Source organism: Tamandua tetradactyla, chromosome 7 (genome assembly GCF_023851605.1).
Source record: "Tamandua tetradactyla isolate mTamTet1 chromosome 7, mTamTet1.pri, whole genome shotgun sequence".
Lineage (NCBI taxonomy): Eukaryota > Metazoa > Chordata > Mammalia > Pilosa > Myrmecophagidae > Tamandua > Tamandua tetradactyla.
The window spans coordinates 155360446-155387459 of record NC_135333.1 but is presented as its reverse complement, the minus strand read 5'-3'; the positions used below and the strand labels follow the sequence as shown (position 1 = coordinate 155387459).

Below are 27014 nucleotides of genomic sequence, written 5' to 3'. Positions count from 1 at the left end.
TTCAAATAATATGCAGTTTGGTAGATGGAAACAGCCACCTAATAACCTATAAAGCTACCGTTTTTAGTATTTTTTCTTCATTCAAAAACAAAATATTTTTTATATGCCAGACACTGTTCTAGAGAATAAACAAAACCTACAAAAATCCCTGTCCCCATGGAGCTTTCATCCTAATGAAGAACAGTTACAATGCTTTAGATTCTGGCCAATTATGTTAGCATTTATCTTTCCATGGGAATTCACTAGGGCATGGGTGGGTGGAAATACTGTTGAGGAGCAAAAGTATCCCCTTCTCCCTGTGTGGTAATTAGGTTCAGCTGTCAACTTGGCCAGGTGATGGTGTCTAGTTCTGTTACTGTGGACGTGAATCATTAGCATGTGAAACTCATCTGTGGCTGATTACATCTGCAGTCATCTAAGGGGAATACCTTCTGCAATGAGTGATGTTTAAATTAATTAGCTGGAGGCTTATAACAGAGAAGTCAAAAGAGAGCTCAGCACAGCCCAACCAAAGCACCTCAGCATACCTCATTTTAGCACTCACAGCTCAGCCCTGAAGTTTAGAGATGCAGAAAGAAATTGTCCTGGGAAAGTTGTTGGAACCCAGACAGGAGAGATGGCCAGCAGACATCACCCTGTGCCTTCCCATGTAAGAGAGAACCTCAGGTGAAAGCTGCCTTTCCTCTGAAGAACTATAAGTTTTTAACTAAATAAATCCCCTTTTATTAAAAGCCAATCCATCTCTGGTGTGTTGCATTTTGGCAACTTTGGCAGCTAAAACATCCCGTGATAAGGAATTTACTTTGTTTTGCTCATATTACAAAGCCATCTACATAACCATGATGAGCTTTTGCTTATACTTGATTATATATGTTTATAGATTATATATAAGCTTATATTTTCCTTATATGAAGTAAAGTATGGCATGGTTTCTACCGTATAAATCAAATTCTTCTCCATCACTTTCACCATTATGCTTCTCCTAACTGTCTCTCTGGTAGAAGTCTATTCTGCTCTGCCTTTAAAAACCAAAAAAAAATCTTTTTCTCAACATCTCTCCTGTTTTTTGTTTTGTTTTGTTTCAGTTGGTTTTAACCACAACCCATGATTTGTTTACCTGAGGATTCACCATTTGTGTTGTATAGTCTCATGGGTTTTTAAAAAAATTTATTCCAATGGAATACCTACAACCTTAATGTTCCCTTTTTAACCACATTCAAATATACAAGGCAGTGCTGTTAATCATAGTAATAATGTTGTGTTCCAATCACAACCATCCATTATCAAAACATTTCCATCATCCTAAGTAAAAGAAACTCTGTACATTTGTAGCCTTTACTCCCTGTTCCTTAATCTCGTCCTGTCCCTTGGCAATCAGTTCTAAATTCTGAGTAAACATATTAATTATTTCATATCATAGATAATACAATATGTATTCTTTTGGACTATTTCACGCTACAAGATATCTTCAGGGTACATCCATGTTGTCACATATATCAGAACTTCCTTACTTTTTATGGCTACCAATAATATTCCATTGTAAATATTTACCACATTTTGTTTTTCCGTTCATTAGTTGGTTGACATCTGAGTTGCTTTCATATTTTGACATTGTGAATAATGTCGCTCAGAACATTGGAGTGCAAGTATCTGTTTGAGTTCCTGATTTCACTTATTTTGGGTTATACATAGAAGTCGGATTGATGAATCATACGGTAATTCTTTACTTAACTTTCTGAGGAAATGCCAACTGTATTTGAAAGAGATGCACTATTTTAGATTCCCAGCAACAATGAATGAATGAAATATTCCAGAGGATATTTCTCTATGTCCTCTGGAAAACTTGTAATCTTCCATTTGTTTAAATAGTAGCCATTCTAAATGTTCTGAAGTGGTCTCTCTTTGTGGTTATAATCTGTATTTCCCTAAAAGCTAATGATGTTGAACATAATTTCAGGTGCTTTGGTCATTTGTATATTTTCTTTGGAGAAATGTCTATTAAAGTATTTTGTCCATTTTTAAAATGTGGTTGTTTGTCTTTTTGTTGTTGCATGGTAGGATTCTTTAAAAATTCCATTACCCTTAATGGATGTGCAGTTTCCAACTATTTTCTCCCATTGTATAGGTTGTCACTTTACTCTCATGATAAAGTCATCTAATGTACAAATTCTTTAACTTTCGATGAGGTCCCATTTAACCATCTTTTCTTTTGTTGTTTCTGCTTTGGGAGTAAAGTTTAAGAGGCTATTGCTAAAACAAGGTCTTGAAGATGCTTCCCAATGTGTTCCTCTAGGAGGTCTATAATTTTGCTCTTATATTTAGGTTTTAGATTCATTTTGAGTTGATTTTTGTTTATGGTGTGAGATGGGAGTCCATTTTCATTCTTTGGCATATGGAGAACCAGTTTATCCAACACTATTTGTTGAAAAGTGTGTTCTTTCCCAATTGAGTGGTCTTTGCCACCTTATCAAAAAGCAATTGGCCATAAATGTGGGGATTGAATTCTGAGCTCTCAATTTGATTCCACTTGTCTATATGTTTGTTCTTGTACCAGAGCCATGCTATGTTGATTAGTGTAGCCTTGATGTAAGTTTTGAGACTAGGAGTTTTCCAAGTTTGCTCTTATTTGAGAAAGCTTTGGCTACTTGGGGCTTGTGGTAGTTTTAAACTGTTTGCACCCCACAAAAACATGTGCTTAAATCTAATCCATTCCTGTGGGTGTAAACCTACTGTAAGTCAGATCTTTTGATGAGGCTACTTCAGTTAAGGTGTGACCCACCTATTCAGGGTGAGACTTCATCTTATTACTGGAGTCCTTTATAAACAGAATGAATACACACAGAGAGAAAAAGAAAACCACAGAAGCAAGAAGCTGAAATCCTTGAAACTCGGAAGAGAAGGGAGAGACCAGCAGAAGCCTTGCCATGCATCAGAGCAGCAAAGAAGCACCAGCAGCTCATTCTGGGGAAGAAAGCACTTTCATGATGTTTTGATTTGGACATTTACCCAGATGCTGCTGGCAAATACATTACCACTGTTTACACTGATGCATTGCATGGTATTGTTTTAAGTAGCCCAGGAAACAAAAGCAGGGCCATTTACAATCAATATAAATTTGATGATTGGCTTCTGCATTTCTGCAAAGAAAGCTGTTGGAGTTTTTATTGGGATTGCATTGGATCTATAAATCGCTTTGGGTAAAACTGACATCTTAACGGTCTTCCAATCCATGAACATGGAATGTTCTTCCATTTATTTAGGACTACTTTGACTTTTTTAGCATTGTTTTAAAATTTTCTATGTGCAAATCCTTGACATCTGGATTAAACTTATTCCTAGATATTTGATTCTTTTAGTTGCTGTGATAAACAGAATTCTTTTCTTCATTTCATCTTATGATTGTTCTTTCTAGTGTATAGAAACACTGCTTGTTTTGGTTGTAGATCTTTAACCCTGCCAGTTTCCTTAATTCATTTATTAACTCTAGAATAATTATTGTGGATTTTTCAGGATTTTCTGTATATAGGAATATGACATCTTCACATAAGGAAGCCTTTACTTTTTCTTTCCAATTTTATTGCCTTTTATTTCCTATTCTTGCCTCATCTCTCTGAGCAGAACTTCCAGGACAGCGTTGAATACCAGTGATTACAGTGGGCATCCTGATCTTAGAGGGAAATATTTCTTTCACCATTAAATATCATGTTAGCTGTGGGTTTTTCATACCCCTTCATCCTGATGAAGAAGTTTCTTTCTATTCCTAGTTTTCTAAGTGTTTTTAATCAAGAAGCGGTGCTGGACTTTCTCAGTTCCCTTTTCTGCAGCAGTTGAGATTAAACATGTGTTTTCTTTTCCTTCATTTTGTTAATGTGGTATATTATAACAATTGATTTTCTTGTGGTGAACCACCCTTGCATAACTGGGATAAATCCCATTTGATCATGGTGTATAATTTTTTAATATGGTGTTGTTGGATTCAATGTGCTCATATTGTGTTGAGGATTTTTGCATTTTATTCACATTGGTCTATAATTCTCTACAACTCCGCAATTTTAGGCTTTTATTTCTAGCTGCTCTAAGGTACTGAAGCTAAAAGAAATATCTATTGTGTTTTTTTTTTAATTTTCTATTTAATTTGTATCTGCTCGGAACTTTGTTATTTCCATACTACTGTTTACTGTGGGTTTAGTTTGCTCTTCTTTGGCTAGTTCATCTTGTTAGGACTCTTGCTTGAAAACTTTCTTCTTTTTTAATGTAAACATTTAGAACTATAAATTTCCCTCTCAGAACTGCCTTTGCTACATTCGATAAGTTTTGATATGCTGTTTTTTTTCATCTTAAATCAATCGAAACATTTGTGTGTGTGTGTGTGTGATTTCTTCCCTGTCTCATTGGTTATTTAAGGGTAAATTGTTAAATTTCTACATATTTGTGAATTTTCCATCCCTCCCTTTACTATTTATTCCTAGTTTCATTCTATTATAGTCAAAGAAAATACCTAGCATAATTTCAATATTTTTTTAATGTATTGAGACTTATTTTGTGATATAAGATACCAGTTTATTCTAGAGAATGATGTCCATGTGGACTCAAGAAGAATGTATAATCTGTTGCTGTTGCATGAATTGTTCTATATATGTTTGTTTTGGCTAGCTGGATTAGCGTATTCCAAGTATTCTATCTCCTTCTTGTTCTTTTCCCTGGATATTTTATCCATTATCGAAGTGGTATATTAAATTCTCCTACTATTAATAATGAACTGTCTATTTCTGCCATCAAATCTGTCAATATTTGCTTCATAGATTTTGGGATTCTGCTGTTAGGCATATATGTATTTATAATTGTTACATCTTTTGTTGAATTGACCTCTTTATCAGCAAATAATGATCATCTTGTCCCTTGTAATAGTTTTTGGCTTAAAGTCTATTTTATGTGGTATCAGTATAGCCACCCCAGCATCCCTTGCATGATATATCTTTATTCCTTTCATTTTCAACTGACTTATGTCTTTGAATTTAATATGAATCTATATAAACAGCAAATATTTGGGTGTGCATTTTTTTTTTTTTTACCAATTCTGCCAATCTCTCCCTTTTGACTGGAGAGTTTAAGCCCTTTAATTTGAAGTCACTTATGTTAATACATGACTTTCTTCTGCCATTTTGCTATTTAATTTTTGTAAGTCTTATACTTTTTCTGTTTCTCAATTCTTCCATTAATACCTACTTTCATATTTATTTGATTTTTGTATTGCACCCTATTGAGTTCCTTCTCATTTCTTTCTTAATATGTTTTTCATATATTATCTTTGTGTGACTGGGTAGCATGGGGTTCAAATTTAACATTTCTAAATATATAACAATCATATTTGATTTTATATCAGCTTGACTCTAGTAGCATACACCTACGCTGCTCCTATACTCCTCTAATCCCCACCCCACTCCCACTTTTTTGTTACTCATTAGAAATATTATCTCTGCACATCCAAAATCCATAGGTTTAGCATTACCTTTATGCATTTTAGCACCTGTAGGAAGGAAGAAGTGGAGTTACATACTGCAAAATACAATTCGATGGTATTGGCATTTACAATTACACATATGATTACCTTTACTGGAGGTCCTTATTTCTTATGCTGCTTTGAACCACTGTCTAATGTCCTTTCCGTTCAGTTTGAAAACTTCCCTTTGTCATTGCTTGTACGGCAAGTCTAGTGATGAGAACTCCCTCAGCTTTTATTTATCTGGGAATGTCTCAATTTCTCCCTAATTGTTGAAAGAAAGGTTCTCCAGATATAAAATTCCTGAGTGACAATTGTTTTCTCTCAGTACTTTCAATCGAGTACTTGCCTTCAATTGATGAGAAATCAGCACTTAATGTGATTGATAATCCCTTGTACATGACATGTTGATTTACTCCTGCAGCTCTCAGAATTCTCTTGCTATCTTTTACATTCAAGAGTTTGATCAGTATGTGTCTGGGCTTATTTTTCTTCAAGTTTATTCTGCTCTCTGGGTTTACTGAATGCACATACATCTTTTGCTAAGTCTGAGAAGTTTTCTTTGAATATTCTTTCTGCCTTTTCTCTCATTCTTCTCCCTCTGGGACTCCAATAATGCATATATTTGCATGCTTGATGGTGTCCCAGAGGTCTGGTAGGATAATTTCACCTTTTATAATTCTTTATCTTTCATCTCTTCAGCCTAACTCATTTCATTGATATTGTCTTAAAGTTCACTGATTCTTTATTCTGCCTCCTCCATTTTGCTCTTGAAATGCTCCTGGGAATTTTTCATTTGAGTTATTGTGTCATGATTCTTGACTTCTTTTTAAAATTTCTGTCTCTTTATTAAGATTCTTCATTCATTGCTTTCCTGATACCCTTTAGTTCCTTCCTGTATTTTCCTTCATCTCCTTGAGCATATTGAAGTTTTTTGTTTTTTTTTTTTTTTTCTTTTTATTTCTTTGTCTGGTATGTCACAGTCTGTTCTTCACATTGATGTTTCCTGGGCCTTTATCTTCTTCCTTTGACTGGGCCATCATTGCCTATTTCTTTGTTTGTCTTGTAACCTTTTAATATGTTAAAATGTTAATTCTGGGATTTATTCCCTGAGATTTGTGTTTCCTGAGTTTAATCTCCTGTAGTGATATGACAGAGATTTTCTTGATTGTCAGGAGCTAACAAACCAAACATTCTTAAACAAAAATGCCATTCTCAGTCTTTGCACCATGGCTTTGTGTTGGCTGGTGCTCTCCTTCAGAGTCCTGCTGCTTCACTACTAAGAAGTCCAGCCCAAGGCAACTGCAATGTATGGGTTCCTCCCTGTCTTTTTCTGGACCTGCCTTGTCCTGGGCTTTTCTTCCTAGTTACCTTAAGAGTTCCCCTTCTCATAGGAATTTGAATGCCCCAAATACTCCCCGGGAAATAAATACTCTTCCTCTTGTAGATATTCCATCACAGAACATAAAGCAGCACAGGCTTTGCCCCAGTCTGCCCAAATCAATTGTTTTTACTCTGCTCTGTCTCAAGCTGCGTCTGCATGGAGATCAAATTCTGGGAGCACACAAATTATGGGAGCTGGGGAGGAATTTTCCAAGTCAACCTTTCCGAGTTGGAACAAGACCAAGGACTCACAATGGCACTCTAGCTGGCTCCAAACTGCCTGGGGGGGCGGGGGGGTGGCTAAAGGAGGGGTGATGAAGGACGTTGGGAGCTTCTCCCAAGACTCTGCATAGCTGCTGTTACTTGACTTGGCACTTGCCTACCAAATGCAGCCCTCCAATTGTCCTCTCCAGCTCTGAAAAAGCTTTAAGTCTCTTCAGCTGCCTTTGTCCAGGGTGATTTGGAACAATAGCCACATTCAGCTACTTTGTTCCTAGAGATCTATCTAGAGGATCTAATCAATAGCAGTAATCAGGGGTTTGTCTGCCTACCCCCAGATCTTGGGAAACCAGATCCCACTGGTTTATATCCCTCTCTGAAGCTCTCAAGCTGCACCAGTACCTCAAGATACCCCTAACAAAGTTGGGGGATGGGCAGCAATAGCCACTGACTGGAGAGTACAGTTCACTGGCATCTATTGCAATGTACCAGCTTAATCCTCCCACTCTTCTCTGGATGCTACACAGTGTTCTACTAATCTGTGAAGTTTCAAATAGTTGATCCAGAATGTTCCTGCCTGTTTTTTTTTAATAATTGTTCTAGTGGAGGGACTGATTCCTGGAGCTTCTAACTCAGCCATCTTCCCACAATCCTCTCCATCCCTTCTGGTATATAATTATGTGCTCTCTTACTCTGTGACTAGTTTCCAAACTACTTACAGGTAGAAATCATGAGATAATCATCATTCCGTTACTCTAGGACCTAGCTGAGGACATAGGTCATACTGAGTAAATACTTGCTCTATTAAGTTAGAATACAACCCAACTAAATTAAGAATTAGAAGAAATAACACACATATACATATACAATATTCTCTATTCTTTTGCTATAATTGCAAATTTGAATTTTGGTGAAATTTTGAATCATATGAGTTAAATCCACATAAATATCTTAGTACTCTACTTCTCCACACAATGTATATTAGATACAAAACTATAATTTCAGTTTCATAACCTGAACTATTTTTCCCAAGACAAAGAAAAAGTATCAGATTAAAATATACTGTTTATTGCATCAATGTAAGTAACATTTAAAAATCATTCCTGCAATTCATGTGTTAAGAATTATGTGTTTCTAAAGTTATCTATAGCGTTGTTTATTGTAAGCACATTTGCCTTTTTCATGTAAGAGGGGATACACTATGATAAAATTAAGTTTTCATTATTTTTTATTTTATTACTCATTGCTTTCTGTTTTTTAAATTTCCATGTTTATTAATATTCAAGACTCTCATTAATTTGTAGATAATAGCATTTATAGTATATGAAGCAAAATTAGGAAAATCATCAAGCTAATTATTTTCTCTTTCCAAATCTGCATACATTTCCTGATCCCTCTAGACATAAGAAGCCACAAAGTTCACATATTCTTGACAGTGGCTTTGATAATCCCTGATAACATCCACTAGCTAGTGGAGATTAATTCCCCAAGGAGTTAGTCAGTTGACAGGCTCTTTTTGTTTAGTTTGACTTTGCTGATCTTAACAAGAATTAATTCTACTAGCTGTGGTGAATATATAAGTATTGGAATGACATGCATGTAATTATTCCTTGCTATTTTTTTAACTTGGAGTTCTTACAAACATAAAAACAAAGCACTAGGATTTATTGTCAATAAGGAATTTGTTTAAAAAATTCAAATCCTATCCCTTGTGTTTCATAGAGAAAATCTGGAGAGTAATTGTTCACTCTATTAGAATAAAGCCAAATCTGAGATTACTTTTGCTACCCCCACACCCAAAAAATGTACTTCAAATGTTTCTTGATTAATTGAAAGCTTTCTAAATTCTCTTTGTGATAAAGCTTTTCCTTGGTTCAAGCCAAAGATATTTATTCCACTAGATTAAATAAACATTTCACCAAAAAAAACCACCAATGCATATATTACATGCATTTTATATTTAGTTATGAGGTAACTATAAAATGTTTGTTAAATTAAAATCATCTATAGATAGAACATGAATAGATGCAGGTAAAATTTTACATTACTAATCTTTGTTGATTTTAGTAAAATTTTACATTATTAATCTTTGTTGATTCTTGGTGCTGTTTTTGTTCACTTGAGCATCCCTAGGAAATATTTGGTTGAATCCCTTTGCTTTTATCTCTATTTTTATTGGATTTCTTTGTCTTTGCAGAAAATTCATTAGGTAGAAGTCATGGATGTGGGAGTGCAGTTGCAAGAGAAAACTGGAGCCAGGTGGCTCAGAGGAGGGACCACACCTTATTTATCCTTTATACTGGTAGCATCCAACACAGTGCCTGGTGCAGTTCAAAAATATTTGTTGAATTCAATAAGCTATGCAAGAAGGTCATGGGCAAGACCCTCTGAAACAATATGGCATTAGAAGGAGAAAGGCACTGGGGAATAGTGAGGAGTCATGATTCAGAGAATTGGAACATGAAGTTCTAGTCTAATATTAAGATGAAGAAACTTGCTGGCTTATGTTTTTAGTTGTACTACTACATGTACTTCTAGTTTAGGGAATAGTAAGACCAAGTCACTTATTGTACTACTAACCATATACGCACAGTAATGTTCCCACATCAGGAAAGAGTGACTTTTGGATCAGATGCATCTGTTTTCTCACCGAATCCTCTCAAACATGTACTGAACTACTATAATTATGAATATTACATTCAAATGTAGACTTATGAAATATGCTAATGATGAGAGGCCACGTAAAACAATCAGAATAATATACTATGATTATAACTATATTTAGCAGTGACTTAAACTTGAAAACTTATTCTTTATACAAGTTAACATACTGAAATCTGATGCATGATAGGGCTAAGTCACTGGGAATATCAACTGCCTTATTTTCCAGAGACTCATGCCTGAGTCCAAATGAATGGCTACTATTATAAAGTAAGAGTATCTGTTAATCTCATATGAGAAGAGTATGGCACCAGGGTTGATGACCAGTACATCCCCCACTTGGGGTTATTGTTGGTATACATTGGAAACAGTCAATCTTTAAGCCGTCAGGAGGAATTGATCCCAGAAGAGGTGCAGTCATAGGTTATCACAGCAGCATCTCATGTATATTAATTTCTGGGACAGTCTTTGGATGCAACAGGGATGGAAAGAGTAGAGACATAGTCTCAGAGGGTATCTCAACTATGAGCCAATACTGGAGAGGAAGAACACACACAGTGGCAAAAAATATCATTTCAAATATATACATGAGATATCTTATAGAAAAGCAGGACCAGATGAGAAGGAATTTGAAGGGACTAGTGGTCCTAAAGTGAGTAGGTATGGGCAATCTAGGAAAAGGCATTTTGATGCATGCTATTATACTTACATATCAGCATGGAAGCTGTGCTTCAGTCTGGGAACTTAATATAAGAGATTTAATCTGAATGCATGGACATTGCAATCAAGTGATTTCAGAATATTTTCAGGCATTTATGCTGTGGGTATGCCAGAAGGCTAAAATTGAGAGGTGGTAGTTGGGGGAAAAGGGATTCAGGAGGTTACATGTTATCAAACACTGTGCCTCCAGGAATTGGTTTATTTTTAGAAACAGAACGATCTCTTCTGACATCAGTACCAGGATTGTAGGAAAATCCACTTTAGCAAAGGAAAGAGAAATAGGTAAACCAACAGGTTTGTGAGAAGAAGCTATGTATTTTTTAACACTTCATTACTATCCCAAAGTACTGAATTCAATTGTATGCAAAGGGCTGTTTCACCCCCAGATCTGTTTAATTTTCCTTCTTCCACTCTTTTGGAGTACCTAATGATCTTCCCTTCCCTTGATCATGTAGTTTGAAATTTAGATTGTAATTGATTTAACAAAAACTTTTGAATGCACACTCTGTGCCAGGCAGAATTTTAAACCCTAGAAATATAAAGAAAAACAAAACAAAGACAGTTCTTGTGGCTGTTATAGTCTATTGGGTATAGGTGGAAAATAACAAGCAAGTAGTTATGTCAGGTCATGACAAGTGCTAGGAAGAAAATAAAGCTAAAACAGGATAAGGAGAGTGTGTAACTATTTTCAGTAGTATGCTAAATCCACATCTCTTTGATGTGGTGACTTTTGAGCAGAGCTATGAAAGAAGTAATCATCAGACTTTCCAATTAGAACATTGTGGGCACAGGAAGCAAAAACCTTGAAGTAGGCGCACATGCTGAAATAAAAGGGGGCCAGTGGGGTTGGAGCAATGGGAAATGTGGTAGTCCAGCTGTAAGATAATGGTAGCATGGAGTAGGATTGCAGCAATGGATGTGAAGTGTTTGTATCTCAGCTGTAGGACGTAGAAAAAGATTCCAATTGAAGACTTCTTACTGGACACACCATTATTTGGAGGTTGGGAAAATGAGGAAGAGCCAGCAAAGGGGACTGAAAATAAGTGCTTCTTGAGAGAAGAAGAGGAAGAAGAATGTGGTGTCTTTAATGCTGAGGAGCTAGGGAGAAAAAAAAAAAGCCAGCTGAAATAGGTAGTGGTCAAATACTGATTTGGCAATATGGAGGCAAGTAACGACCTTAAGAGGAAACTTTTCACTGGAGTAAATGGGTATAACACTTATGGGGGAGGGTAGTACACAATCCAGTGTGAGAAGAGCAAATGAAGAAGGTCACGTTCAGGGGAGGTATGTCTGCATGTGCGCTTCAGTAAATGGGGGCCTAGAAATGGCATTGGTTGAAGAGGGTTTTGGAGTCTGAAAAGGTTCTTTTCTGAGATGGGAGATGGGACATACTTTATGTATTCCAATGTAGATACTCATGCTAAAAAAACTGACATGGCTGGAAACCAAGAGTGAAGCCAATTGCAGGATAGATATTTGGGAGTGTGTATAAAGGGAGGGAAGGCAGACCATTAAGTAAAGGAGTTGTTCATTATCATTCCACTGCCCGGGGGAGGAGAAACAGAGGATATGGCAAGGGACAGGTTGGTTGGTAGATTTGGTGATATAGTATGGGGGTATGAAAAGTGTCATCTGATGTGTTCTCTTTTCTCCATGTGATAAAGAGCAAGGGCATTTGATGAGAATGAGTGGAGAGAGAGGAAATGTAGGAGGTTTGAGGATAGAGAGAAAACTTTGACCAAGATTGAGTTATTTCCAGGTGTGAGGAAGGAAGGGGGATGAGCAAAGGAGCTGACACAGAACGTTCCTCACCGGTAAATACAGATACCCAGGAACCCTTCTGTCACTGTTTACAGCCATGCAGAATGCTTTCCTGTTCTTCAAATATGTCTCACAGCAGAGGCCTTTACAAATTCTATTGCTCTTGTATAAGAACTCTCTAACATTTAATTATTCTTCAAAGTTCAACTTAAAGTTGAGGAAGTCTTCCTTTTACCAACCCCCAAATCACTACTGTCATGGAACTTAATATATTATATTGCATATACATGTTTCCTCTATACACCCAGATCGTGCATTCCTCTTTTGATGGTATTACACCCCTAGCTTTTATGAGTAAAATATTGCATATTTTAAATTTACGTAGAATCATTATTAACATACAGATAAATTTATTTTTATTTTTGTTTTCTTCATCATCCCCCATATCCAGTGTGAATATATTGAGAATTTAGAATTTAGTACTCTATTTATAATTAGAAAATATCAGAAACACTTACATTTTGTTTAAGCTTAAGGTAAATTTCTGCAAAAAAGGAGAGAGTAAATTGAAAAATCAACTCAAAACCATATACAGCTCTTCTGTGGTATGTATAGATTTTAGAAAACAACAGCAACAGAAAACTGGAAGGTGAGAAAAGAATGGTAATGTCAATAAAATTCCAAAATCTGAAAAGTTCATTTTGAGTTCAATCATTTCTGAAGAGATTAAACATAAGTACAATTCATAGGCTATTATAATCTCCTAGCTAGCTGAGATTTTTTTAAGACTTACCATAATTAATTCAAGCATGTTATTCAAGTTTTGATTTCCATACAAATACAAAGCCATAATTTAGCTGGATAGAAACATGCATTGCAATAAAACAATATAACAATAAGAGAAGCTTTTTTTTTTTCTTATTTCATTCTGTATAAGAGAAAAATCTGTCATTGTTGATGGAGAGCAGAGTATAATTAATTTTGATTTTACTTGAGACCTTTGTTTCAATTTTATTTCAGTTGACAAAGGCTCATTGTTTATTTTAAAAGCTTGCAAATTTAGTTTTCTTATCTGCACAAAGAACACATATATAAAGTATTACTCTTGATTTTTAAATTCAGTTTCCAGTGATCTGGAGAATTTTCCTCAAATAAGAACCAATTCTCTTTTAAAAGGGAGATGTGCAGTTCTGATGTCCTATTTTCCTTTCTCAGAGAGAGAATTTATACTTTTGGGTTTTCACTGGATTATGCCTGTGTAATGTGTGCTGTAGAGAGTCTCTATGATAATTCCTATTTCTGACTTATACATTGTTTACCACAGATTTGGATGCAAATGACAGTAATAATATGAAGAATTCTCTAATGCATTAAATTTATTGCAAATATTGTCATCAGATATGTGTGTATGAGTATGTGTATGTACATGTAAAGATATACACTGTTGAGTGAGGTAGAGAATGCAAAAGTATCTTATTAGTTATGGAACGATCTTGCTTTTTTTTCATTACAGATATTTTTTAACAGATATTGATTTAAAAAATAGCCTAGAAATTAAGTCATACAAACTTACTATACAAAATACATAGATCTTGGGGAAAGGGATGACAGGGCTAGTATCCATATACCTATGGATAACTTTTAATTTGAAATATATTTGTGCTCTAGTCTGTTCGAGAATGTATTTTATGGGGACTTGATAAGTCATAGCATTCTCATAGAAAATAATCCCTACCTCATAACTCAGAACCTACTGTGGGGCTCTTCTAGGACAGGGAAATAGATGCAGGTAATGAGAATCCTATGAAAGTCACAGAACCTGAGAACAGAATCTCCAAGCGGGTAATATGGTGCATGTTGTTCTAACTTCAGAGTCAGGACATTAGGTCCTAATGAAAAAAACTTAGGTTTATCATTCAGTAAACATTCCTTGTGCACAGACTGTGTTTAAATATTGCACTAAACACTAAAAAAATGCCCTTTGTAAGACAGACAAGGCCTCTACCCTCATGAAACTTACTTTCAAAAGGGGGAAGACACAATATACATACACAGTAAAATTCAAGTAGTGACAGCTATTCTGAAGAAAGTAAAATAGAATCATGTGTTAGAAACCGATTAGCACAGGACCTTAATAAGGGTCTAAGGGTCCCTAGGGGGCCTTTGTGATGACCTGACCTGAACTAACATCTGGATCATAGTGATTAACAGGAAAAGTGGTTGCAGGTGAGTTAAGAGAGGTGCAGCAAGGTGATTTCTCCAAGATGATGTAGAGCCTGGCATGTCGTGGAGGTGTGGGATACTATACTAAATGCAATAGGACCTTAAGGAGGGATGCAAAACTACCTAATTAATTTTTGCAAAGATTGCTGAGACACCCAGGTGGGAATAGATTATATGAGTGTATGACGGATGCAGGAAGGCCACTTAGAGATTAATAGTAGTCATTAAGGGGTGATGGTAATTTGATTTTAAGCAGTTCACATCGAAATGTAGAAAATTGGAGCTTGCTCTAGAAATTTTATTTTTTCATTACCACATAGCCTTGTACTTCTCATCTCAAACTGCTTCTAGGGTCTGTTTCCTTTATTTTGGGTTTTGATGGGCAAGAACCTTTGTTAAATACATGCCATACAATCCAACATGTGTATGGAAAATATGATGATTGAGAAATATAATTTTTAGAATAAAAGCAGCCACTCTATTATTGTGTTTTCCACATTGATATACTAATTTATTTTAATTGCATGGCATTAGACAACAATTAAATGTTAACCTGATGATGGTTGTTGTGCTTTTAGGTTTGAGAGAATAATGAAATGACTACGACATGTAACCATGAAAGAGCAATGTGATATTACCCACTACTTCTATTCACTGTGAGTTTTTGTTTGTTTGTTTCTAAATATCTAATGTTTAAAATATTAGATATTTATTTCTTTGGTTTGCCATACAGGACCAACATTACTTTACCCCTATATGAGCATTTCGCTCCTCATCTGTGAATCCGTCAAGCTATTGCTGCTTCTCAGTGGGGAGGGCTTTTCGGAAAAGCAGCCAGCAGTTGTGGAGAAGCAGCATTAGGTCTCAGCCGTTCTTTTGGAAAGAACTTAACAAGCGCGTGATTCTGTCCCTAGTTGACATGTCAATTTAGATCACTGGTGCCAAAAGGCAATGTTACCAGGAAATCGCAAGTAAATTAGAAAGATGTTCTCCAGCCACAAATTCTCTTACCTTTCAGCACACAAAGCTAATGTTCCAGGAGTTTAGCTATTGAGCTGGTAAAGGAGATGTCACACCCTCAAATCCAAGGGGAACCCTATCAAGCTGAATCCATGGAACACATATTTAAGGTTACTTTTAAAGACAAAGGCCCAAGAGAGGAAGTTTTGCTTCAATTTACAAAACAATTATCTTGCTAACAAGCAATAAGTGCCTTGCATCACCTTTCTTTTTCTATTTTCTTTCTTGGTAACTATGTTAGAGCTCTTATAAAGGGTCTGTAGGATGAAAACTTTTGAAATATCAATTAGGTAATGAAAGTAAAACCCCGTAAACAAAAACAAAATTTCTGCTGTTCCCTTTTTTTTCTTTTTGACCTTGGGATTGGGGATAATAGAGCGAATCATAATTTTTCCAAAGGTCCAGAATTTTCTCCTGTTACAAAATTGCTATACTTGCTTCTTAACGATTCTGTATTGTTAAAAGATTTTCAAAATCTATGCACGTACACACAAATGCACACATACATCTCCAAAAACTGTGAAAAGGAAAGGGGTATTTTATAAGAAACTGAAAAAAGAAAATACTCGTCACATATTGTGTAAGGTGGTTTAGAATGTCAGTAAGAGGAATTTGTTTGCCAGGTAGTTTGGTGAGAACCCACTTGGTTTGAGGAAAACCTATGTTAATTAGAAAAGGGAGTTTTGCTGCTTAAGCATATTAGATGCCTATTCTCTTTATTTTTCTCACCTCCATAGTAGCCATAAAGGAATGAGGAGGTGAGAGCCGGGAGAAATTCAACTCCCCCCCCACCCCCCCCAAAAAAGGAATGAGGATTCAAGGGTAAAATATTTTAGTAAAGTAGCCAAAATCTTTTGTGTGTGTGTGTGTGTGGGGGGGGGGGGGTGCTGCTGAAAAAATTGGATACAGCCTAAGAGTTTTTTTCACTTCTGAGAAGATAAAGGCTCTGAAAAAATTTTTGAACTGTTGACTTTAAACCCCTTAGAAGCAAAATATTTAGGGGCCAAACATTGACCTGGAAATAAGCTCTGAAAGGATACGGTCTTGGTTGAATGGCTGAAACCACATCAGCAGCATTCATCTTTCAGCACCTACAAACAGACGGCAGACTTCTCTGGTTCAGCACCTCTGGAGGGAGGAAACTAACAGCAAATAAACTAGTGGAAGGAGTTGGAAAGGCATGGATGCTCTTCTCATTTCCAGTCTGACATGTGAAGAGCTTGGAAATCATCACTCCCCTCTTCATAAAAAAGCGAAATAACCTGAAAACCACATCTCTTCTTAGATGTAACACAGAATTGAGGTCACAGGGCAATTGGCTGCCCCTAAAACCTGAGAGATAGGTGAATACAAAGAATCACAGCTGCACAGGCATAGAAGCTACTGGCAGAGCCTGGTATCACCCTTAAACAATAATTGACTAATGGCTGGAGTCTGAGCAAGGACTAGCTTCAGAGATAAACCCATGGGGGACCAGCCTTAAAAGAAGGACATACTTCCCTGAGTTTTACCTCTCAGAATCCCACCAGGTTCTCAGGGTGCTTCCTGCAGGAAGAAAGGAAGCTTAGATATTTTGAAATAAGCCTGGAGCACTTTGTTTCCTTAAAAATGAGCTGCCCAAGAGATACGATGTTGCAAGAATCTAACCAACTTCAGTTTTACCAGACTCTAAGCCACCTGAGAGAAAGGAAAAATACCAACTCCAAATTCCTCTAGCCTTTCTGTATCACTTAAGAAGGGGGAAAAATAAAAACAAAGACAAAAAAGGACTGAGGCATCTTTAATCCATGAAGGCAAGAAGAGAGTGGAGTGAAATATTTGACAAGTTGAAAGACAAAACAAAAAGCAATCTATAATGCTGTCACCAGGGAAATTATCCTTCAAAATTGAAGGAGAAATAAAGGCTTTTTCCGATCAAGAAAAATTTAGAGAATTTGTCATGAGGAGACTTGCCTTTCAAGAAATGTTAAAAAATATATTACTCAGAAAAGAGGAAAATGATAATGGTTGGAAATATGGATCTATGTAAAGAAAGGAAGAACATCAGAGAAGAAATAAATGAAGGTGAAAACAGTATTAGTGTATTCTTAATTTACGTAACATATAACAAATAAATTATAGCAGCAAAGTATTAGGTGAAATAGCTTATGGATAAGTGGAATGGATGACAGCAAGAAGAGAGTAGGCAGCAATTGGGAACACTCTACTGCAAGGTAATTGCATGACACATGGACCAGTGTAGTATTGTTTGAAAGGAGACTTAGATTTATTTTGAATGTACATTTCAAGCTCTTGGGCAGTCACTAATAAAATTTTTAAAAAAGAAGTATAATTGATATGCTAAAAGAAGAGAAAATTAGAGTCTTATAAAATGCTCAATTAATACCAGAAAAGGCAAAACAAAACAAAACAAAACACATTAGGCCAAAAACAAAAAAGAGAAAGAGACAAACGACAAGGACAACTAATAGAAAGTTTTAGAAACATAATAGCTATTGATCTAACTACATCAAAAATCTCTTTAAACAAAAGGACAGAGACTGTCAAGTGGATAAAAATGATACCAGATAATATATGTTGTCTACAAGAAACCAATTTTAAATATAAAAGCACAGGTAGCTTAAGCATAGAGAAAGTGATACAATGCTAAGAACCAATCAAAAGAAACTGGAATGGCTATATTAGTTTTAGACAAAACAGATGTCAGAGGAAGGAAATTTATCTCGAATAAAGAAAGGCATTACATAACGATAAGGGCTCAATCCTCCAAGAAGACTTAATATGTATGTGCCTGACCACAGGGCATCAAAATATGTGAGGCAAAAACTGGTAGAACTATAAGTTTAGAAAAGGCAAAATCCGCTACTATAATTGGAGACTTCAGTACTCCTCCATCAAAAATTGGCAGATCTAGCAGGTAGAAAATCAGCAGTAAGGACGTAGTTGAACTGAAAAGCAGCACGAATCACCTGGCTTTAATTGCCATGTGTAGAAGACTAGATCCAACACCAGAACACACATTCTTTTCAAGCTCACATGGAACATTCATCAAAATAGATGACATTCTGGACCATAAAATACACCTTAACAAATTTAAAAGCATAAAAATCATAACAAAGTATGCTCTCAGACCCAATGGAATTCAATTAGAAATCAATAACGGAAAAATAGCTGGAAAATCCCCAAATATTTATATGTTAAACAACTTAGTTCTAAATAATGCATAGGTCAAGAAGAAGTCTCCAGAAAAATTTAAAATGTTTGGACAAGATGGAAATAAAAATACAAGTTGCTGAAATGCATGAGATGTAGCACAAGCAGGGCTTAGAGAGAAATTTCTAGCTTTGAAAATATATATTAGAAAGGCATTGGCAGATATGAGCAAAAAAACAACACAGATGACTAAGTCGAGTTAAGAATTAGCTACAAGTTATGTTCCTACAAAGGAAATGGGGGCAAAGGGGCATACTGTCATGCTTTATTCCTCCTTCTCTGCTCCGACTGAGTTGTGCCTGTTCTCTACGCTGTAATAAAAGTGCATTGATAGTACTTAGCGTATCATGTCATAGCTGATGTACCTTTCTTTTGCTCCTACCAGACTAGGAAGAGAATGAGGGGAACTTGACATTTTTTATTTTTTTATCCTCGGTGCCCTGCACAGGTTCTGGAAGGTATTAATTATTCATTAAGTATCTGTCCAATGTTGAGCCAGGTTTAACACTATTGTCCTGAAAGATGCAAAGCATATGAATACCCAAAGCCAAAAATATATAAATGTTAATCTAGAGTAAAATCTGAGGTAATATGAAAGAACACAAAGTTGACATGAATTGAGTCAAAATAAAACATTTGACACTTCATTACCTATACATAAAGGATTCCTTCTAGATAAATGACAATCGTACATTAGGTATTTTGAAATATGGAAAAAAAAAAGTCCATGAATGCCTCAGAAAATTCTACTGATTTCTAGTTAGAAGCCATTGGGCAAAATTTATGAATTGCAAGATCAGAAGTACTCCTGTAGTTTGTGCGAGGGTAGGACGATGCTGTCTCAGGAGAGGAAAGCTGCCAATGCTAGGAAACAAGGCACAAGCTGGCATTTCAGGTACTGTCATTTACAGCTAATTGATCAGTTCCTCATAGTTTTGTTAACTGCAGTTTTGCACGTTGTTTTCAGAGAAAGCACAAAAGGGGGTTGCTGAAAGATGTACCTGAAAGTCAGACTTTTAAAAGATCTTTATATTTAATGTAAAGAATAGCATAACTTGGTTAGAGAATATCCCATAAAGTGAAGTAGAGATAACTAAGCAAAACCAATTGCCTACCGTACTTATCTTCAGGGTATTTAACTGTGTGCAGAATCCTCCACTCGAATAAGAGCTTCTGAAATTGATAAGACTCGCATGGTGATTTATGGGCTTAGTATATAAAGTGGTGGGTAAAAGGGGTCAAGAAAAAGATGAGTAAAAATTTGAGACTGTTTTCAGGCTTCATCTTTGAGAAAACAGAATCATGATCGGTATAATTATTAAAAGACAATATGAGTAACTGGAATTTCTAACTTAAGCATGGAAATAATACTCCACATATTTTGTCCAAGGTCTTTTGTTTATAGGACAATAAATGAAGTTCTTTCTCACCCCTGTCTTTGGTGATTGTGGAATAGTGAAATGAGAACTTGTGGGAATTCTGGGACAGTGAAAAAAAACATTTACCTCGTTTTCCTTTGTATCCAGGTAGATCACCCGTTCTGCTATGTTCCCTTACTAATGAGCAGCCCTGCCTTTGAATCTTCTGTCCACAGGCGCATAGAAAATGCAGACAACTTTTATGGCAATCAAATAAAGAAATGCAGATCTATTTGCTGAAGTTTCATTAAATTAATTAAATATGAGATTGGGAAGAATTCCTTGTTGCTGATCCTAGGCATATTAAGAATGTTAAAAGTTGCTAAACTTACTGCAATTTGGGAAATAAATATAAGACATATCAAATAGTGACTGTGCCAATGTTTTGACAGCTTTTATTCATGTTTATCTTTGGAGAAAAAAATTCCTTAGGCTACAGAGTACAAATAAAATTAGGGCTTTGAAGATATTACTAATGGGAAGTTACAATGTAGAATTATCTTCATTAAACTTTACAGGTTTTTATTTTCAGAAGGATGTTATCTGACTTTAGCACAATATAATTTGTAAGTATATAATTCTTATAACTTCCATTAAGTGCTGTCTATATTCAGAGGAAAGATAATGGAAAAGCTATTAATATTGTGTAATATTGATGGATATGAAATATGAGCTCTCCTAAGAATTATATACACAGAATGTCATTAGCTTTTGTTAAGCCATTTTTCCTTCAATTTTAGGAAATATCTAAGAAAAATCTATAATACAGGGTTCTTATGAATTCTGATAGCAATACTCTTATTGGGAAAATGTAGTTTCATATTTTAATGCAACATTTAGATTAAAAGGATTCAATCAAGTGAAAAATTAAATTCGTTTTGAAATTTATACACAAAGCTGTTAGAGAAGCAAATAGTGAATTTATGGGTTCCTTATCAAATTTATTTTGTACTTACATGGCCTCTTATTAGCTACTTGAATACATCTAATTTAGGGATAATTTATTTATTATTTAAGAGCATTAAATCTATAGTTAGAATTTGGAATTACTAGTTTGAATCAAATCCAGAGGTTTACTCCAAAAATATTATGGTGTTCAGAGTTTGGAGGATAATAATTTTAAGATTTATAGGGAAAACCAAGTCTGAATTTTATCATGGATTATATTTTAGGGGAGTTCAATTTTTAATAAGTATCCATTGTAAATATAATACTTTATTAACCTGAATAATGTTTTTTTCTACTGCACATGTGATTTCTTATATGCCGTGGAGATATTTTCAAATATGATTTAGTGATTTTGATGAGTTGTAAGTGTTCATTAATTTTTCATTTCCATGAAGACAAAGACCAAAGCTTTTAGAACAAGTTTTCCCCAAATTATGACCTATTTACCCACCTTGTGCTAGCCATATGGAACTCTGATAGGATTTTTGCAAGAGTGAAGAGATTTACGGTATTTAAAATGTTTAGCATAATCCCTGGCTTATAATAGGTGCTACATAAGCATTAACAATTTTTGGTAGCTACCAGGTCTTCTTGCATGCATTTTTAAAAAACCTATCTCATTCTGAACAATCTTAATTCAAAAACACCTCAATTTTAAAAAAAATGTTTTTATAATCCAAACTCAATTTTATAAAACTCAAATATATTATGATTTTCCTCTGCTTGTCCCATACCACTTCCTTATTATTTCATAGATATATAATAGATATTAAACATATAAATTGTCCATATAAATATTTAGAGTTATAGTGGTTGGGCCAATAAGTATGCTGATTCTAATATATAGAAGAGATATAAATACTAATACACTATATGCACATGTATACATATATACACACAAATGATTATGAGTAAGTGTATATATTTTATGTATAATGTGTACTTTATATACAACAGAAAAACACAAAAGTACATTTAAAGAAATTCTGAGGAATTCTATTCCAGTGTTAAATTCTTTTAAATGATATGTCAAAATCCGCTAAAATCTTTGTTATGGGTTTCATTAATGTGGCTTCAATTAAATTAAACACAATTTATTTTAAAATGACTATCGTGAAAAGAATCTTGGAGATTAATGATGAATTTCTTCCTTATTCGGAGAAATCAAAGCCGAAGTCTGCAGGCAGGATGAGACGGCGGTGCGGGGAGACGTAGAAATTAGTTAGTCCTCTAGGGCAGCCAGAAAAACACCCGGAACTGCCTGAACCAACTGTTTGGGGGAAATCCATGGGCAGACACATATTGGACCCACTGTAACAGGTGGAGGGGCTGAGATCGTAGTACACAACTAAATGGAAATGTCTCCATGTAGGCTATGGTGGTGGATGCGTAATTATGTGGTTATACCAAGAACCGCTCATTATTTACTTAGGATAGATTGGATGGTGTGTGAATAAAACTGTTTCAAAATAAACAGAAAGGAGCAAGACCTGGTAAAAATATGGAAAGAGAGATATACCTATTAATTTTCGGTAGGGAAATAGAATGATGCAGCTGCTCTGGAGAGCAGTGTGGTGGCTCCACAAGAGGTTGATTAGGTTGCCACATGATCCTGCAACCCCGCTATTAGGCATACATTTGGGAGAACTGAAAGCAGGCACACAAATGGATATTTGCACACTGGTGTTTACAGTGGGAATATTCATGATTTGCAATGGGTAAAAGTGGTCTAAGGGTACATCAACTGATGAACGGAAGGGCAAAATGAGGTGTATACATCCATGGAATATTAATGGCTGCAAGAAGGAATGAAGTTGTGAGGCATGCAAATAGATGAATGAAATTTGAGAACGGTATATTGAATGAAATAAATTAGAAATGAAAAGACAGACATTAGAATGCCTTACTAATATGGACTAACTCTATACAACTCTGAGAATTGAATTCAAGAGCATAGGTTATCAGGGGGAGGCTTATTGTAAAGGTTTCTAGTTGTAAGTTCTAACAGCAGTCACATCTATTCCAGAGTTGCAGCTATTTATTTCTAAATTCTGAGATGCTGAATGCTTTGTGTATAACTGGGTCATTCCCTGGAATGTCAGATATTTGTGTGACATCTGAGACTCACAACTAGAGCACTACAACTGTGAAAGTCCGCTTTACCCCATACAGCAACTGTTACAAAAGCTGAAAAAGAGATCAGACTTCAATTAGAGATACGAATGAAGCTGATCTGGTTAGAACTAAGGTAAACGAGACTAAAGGTTAAATAATGATATTGGCTGTATTTTAAAACTTCAATTTCTGTGTGAGACTAAAGGAAGAGATGTTTATTTGGTGCAAAATTTGTATTTTCTGTAATGTACTATCTAATTTAACTTGCATGGCCAATTTATTCGAACACCATAATTTTACTTGGAATCTTCAAAAATTGATTGTGATGATGAATTCACAACTAACTATATGATGACACTGTGAATCATTGATTGTATACTTTGGATGATTATATGGTGTATGAATATATCCTAATAAAATCAATTAAAAAAAAGACAAAGTCTGTGTCTGTATTATGCCAACAGACTAAATATTTTGTACATAATTAGAAAAATTGTGTTTTTATACATTAATAGATTGCAGATATTTCAGTGACTATATTGAATGATTGATTTGTGTTCTTATATTTTACTTCATTGGCTGATATAAATCAATTGAAATATTCTAATTAACTGAGAAATTCATTTTATATGATTTTATGTATTTACTTGTTTCCACAAATATTTATTGAATATAATAGGTGCTCTGTAGACATTGTGCCTAGAGACAGGGAATTTACAAAAGACTCTTTACCTATATTGTTCTAGTACTAGTCTCATATTTATGTTTGAGGTACTGGACGGTAACGATATCACCTGTTACCCCATAGACGTAGCCCATAGTCTAAGACAAGGAAAATGTTAATTGTTTATGTGTTGGTTGTTGAGCTATGCTTAAGTGAGCAACACACATGTAAGAAAATAGTATACTTTGAAAAATATTGGTACAGAAATTTCTTAAAAACTGCAATAATTTAAAACATGAAGTTCTCAAGGGTTGCAAGAATAAATGTGAGGAGGTACACTGTATGCTTTCATTAATCAAGACAGTGTGTTATTAACATAAGGATGGACAAAGAGAACAAGGGAAAAGGATAGAATCTACATATAGTTGTGGATGGCCAATTGTTTTTCAGCAAAGGAACAAGGACTGTTCAATAAGAAAAATAAAATCTCACGTCATATACAGAAGATTTTTGAGATAAATCATACTTAAATGTATAGTTTTAAAAGTCATACTCAAAATATATGACAAAACATGGGAAAATACTTTTGCATCCTTAAAAACACAAGCCACAGTCTGGGAGAAAATATCTGTAATGCATCTATCTGATAAGAAAAGAAAGGTCAAAACTGACAGAATATGGGCAAAATCTACATAAATGCTCAATGAGAACATAAACAATCACTCAACATTATTGGTTACCAGGGAATAACATATTAAAACCATACGAGCTATTTTATATATTTACTAGAGTGTCTGAAATTAAAATGAATGACAACAGCCAAGACTGGGAAGGAAGTATAGCAACAGAAACAGATACAAAAGAATACACAATACATATGTCTTTTATATGAGATTAAAGAACAGTTTAAATTTATCCACAAGGAGAGAAAAGAAAATATATTGCCTATTCAGAGTAGAGTTTCATGGGAAAGAGTCATGAGGAAGCTCTCTGATGATAAAAATGTTCAATATCCTAATTGGGTTGTTAGTTACATTGATATGTACATAAGTCAAAACTCAACAGACACTTCAGAACTACACATTTTAGTGACCTCATCAACCTGGTAAACTAAAACATCTGTTGGGAAAGTCTTCCCGCAGAATCAACTAATAGCTGGGCAAATCCACTTGCTTAGAACTCTGGAGGATGATAGAGACTGGAGAATGACTCCACAGATGCTGATGGAATAAAAATAGAAATAATCTCCAAGAACAGGTAGAAAATTTTCATCCCAGATACACCTTTCAAAATCCCTCCCTTTCACTGTGTCACACACAGCTTCAGAGTTGTGCAGAGGGAGCCCAGCTCAGGTTCCTCTACCTGCATATGTGTACTATAGAGGCACCCAACAGTAAGTCAGAACCCCTTGCATATCTGAGCACAGGGACTCAAGTCCAAGGAGACTCAGGACAGAACATAAACCACTAAGTCATGATGGGTGAATAAAAAGGGACCATGGGGTGAAAGTTGGGGGAGACCATGTCAGAATTGTTGACAGGAAGTATGAGAACTCAAGCCAATTTCTATTGTCTGGACCACTCCAGAAATGACCTGGAGTGACCACCTTTCTGAATTGATCCCATTGGTTCCTTGAAAACACAAGTCACAGGCTGGGAAAAAAATATATATCTGTAATGCATCTATGTGAACAAAAAAAAGAAATGATAAAACTGACAGAAAATGGACAAATTCTACATAAATGCTCAATAAGCCCCATCTGGAGTAACCACCTTTCTGGATTGACCCTGCCCTGTTCCCTAAGGCAGGATACCCTAATGGGGAAAAATCGGGAGCCAGAAAAGCCTCACAGCAAAAAAAAAAAAAAAAAAAAAAAAAAAAAAAAGAGAGGGGGGATGGGTTCAACTGAACTGCTACAAAAAAGAATGGGTACCAGAAGTGAAAAGTATAAAGAATAGGGAAACTGAGTGAGGGAGAGAATATAAACAAATCAGAAAAGCTTTGCACTAAAGCAAGCAGAGCAGATCAGGATACTCAGAGAGGGAACAGAAAAAGAAGCTATATCCTGGAGATTAAAATATTGTCCAAGATGAACAAATTTCAAAATTTTTTTACATTCCCAGAGCATGAATCAGTTGAAGAGCTGAGAAAATCTGAACAGGTAAACATAGGCTTACTCAAAAGTTCCAGAATAAAGAGTAACTAAAAAGGTATATGCAAAACCCGTACTGTAACATCAATATACAACTCTACTCTTTAATTCCTGTAAGAGTCTAACACAATTGAACAAGAAAAAGCATATTTCTGGATAATACAAATGCAAAATATAAAGAGGTAAAGTGGGATCAAAACAACATAAAGAGTGGAAAAAGAAAGACATGGGAGCAGAGAATATGTATGTTATTGAAACCAAGTTGGTATCTTTTCAACTTCATAGGTTATAGAGGATGTGTAATATAAATCCCAGAGTAACCACAAAGAAAGTATTTTAAATATACACAGAAATGAGAAGGGGATAAGTCAGATACGTCACAAAATTCCAGCTACACAGAAAAGGAGGTTACAATAAAGGAAAAGAGAGACCAAAAATATATATGACATGTGAAAACCAAAGGACAATATGGATGAAATAAGTACTACTTTTACAGTAACAACACAGAATGTTAATGGATTTAACACCTTAATCAAAAGACACAGATAGGAAGAAAGGGAAAAATGCATGATCCTGGCTATATGTTGTTTACAAGTAACTCACCTTGGATGTAAAGACAAATGGGCTAAAAGTGAAAGGATGGAAAGGATATTCCATGTAAATAGAAGAAAATTCTGAGTAACTGTACTAATATTGAACAAAATAGCCTTCAAGTTAAAATGTTTTATAAAAGACAAAGAAGGACACTATATATTAATAAAAGGGGCAAGCCATAAAGGAGAAATAACAATCCTAAATATTTATACACCTAACCATGGTGCCCCAAAATACACTGGCACACTGAAGGGAAAAATAGACATCTCTACAATAAAAGTAGGAGACTTCAGTATAACATTCTCATCAATTGATAGAGCATCTAGACAGACAATCAATAAGGCAAGAGAGAACTTGAATAATATAATAAAATAACTAGACCTAACAAGCGTATATAGAACATTGCAGTTCCCCAAACAGCAA

At 35.2% G+C, this 27014-nt stretch overlaps 1 long non-coding RNA gene across 6 annotated transcripts in view; it reads left to right on the top strand.

The window, feature by feature from the left end:
- The window catches only part of LOC143690263 (uncharacterized), a 231110-nt gene that overhangs the window by 29799 nt on the left and 174297 nt on the right, over positions 1 to 27014 (top strand). For 4 of the 6 annotated variants that reach the window (XR_013179091.1, XR_013179086.1, XR_013179090.1 and 1 more), the window contains exon 1: positions 15050 to 15123. The exons of 1 other annotated variant lie outside the window; for it this stretch is intronic. This is a non-coding gene — a long non-coding RNA (uncharacterized LOC143690263). Of the gene's footprint in view, positions 1 to 15049; positions 15124 to 27014 lie in introns of those variants that run through there. One more of the 6 variants, XR_013179087.1, reaches the window with a different exon arrangement.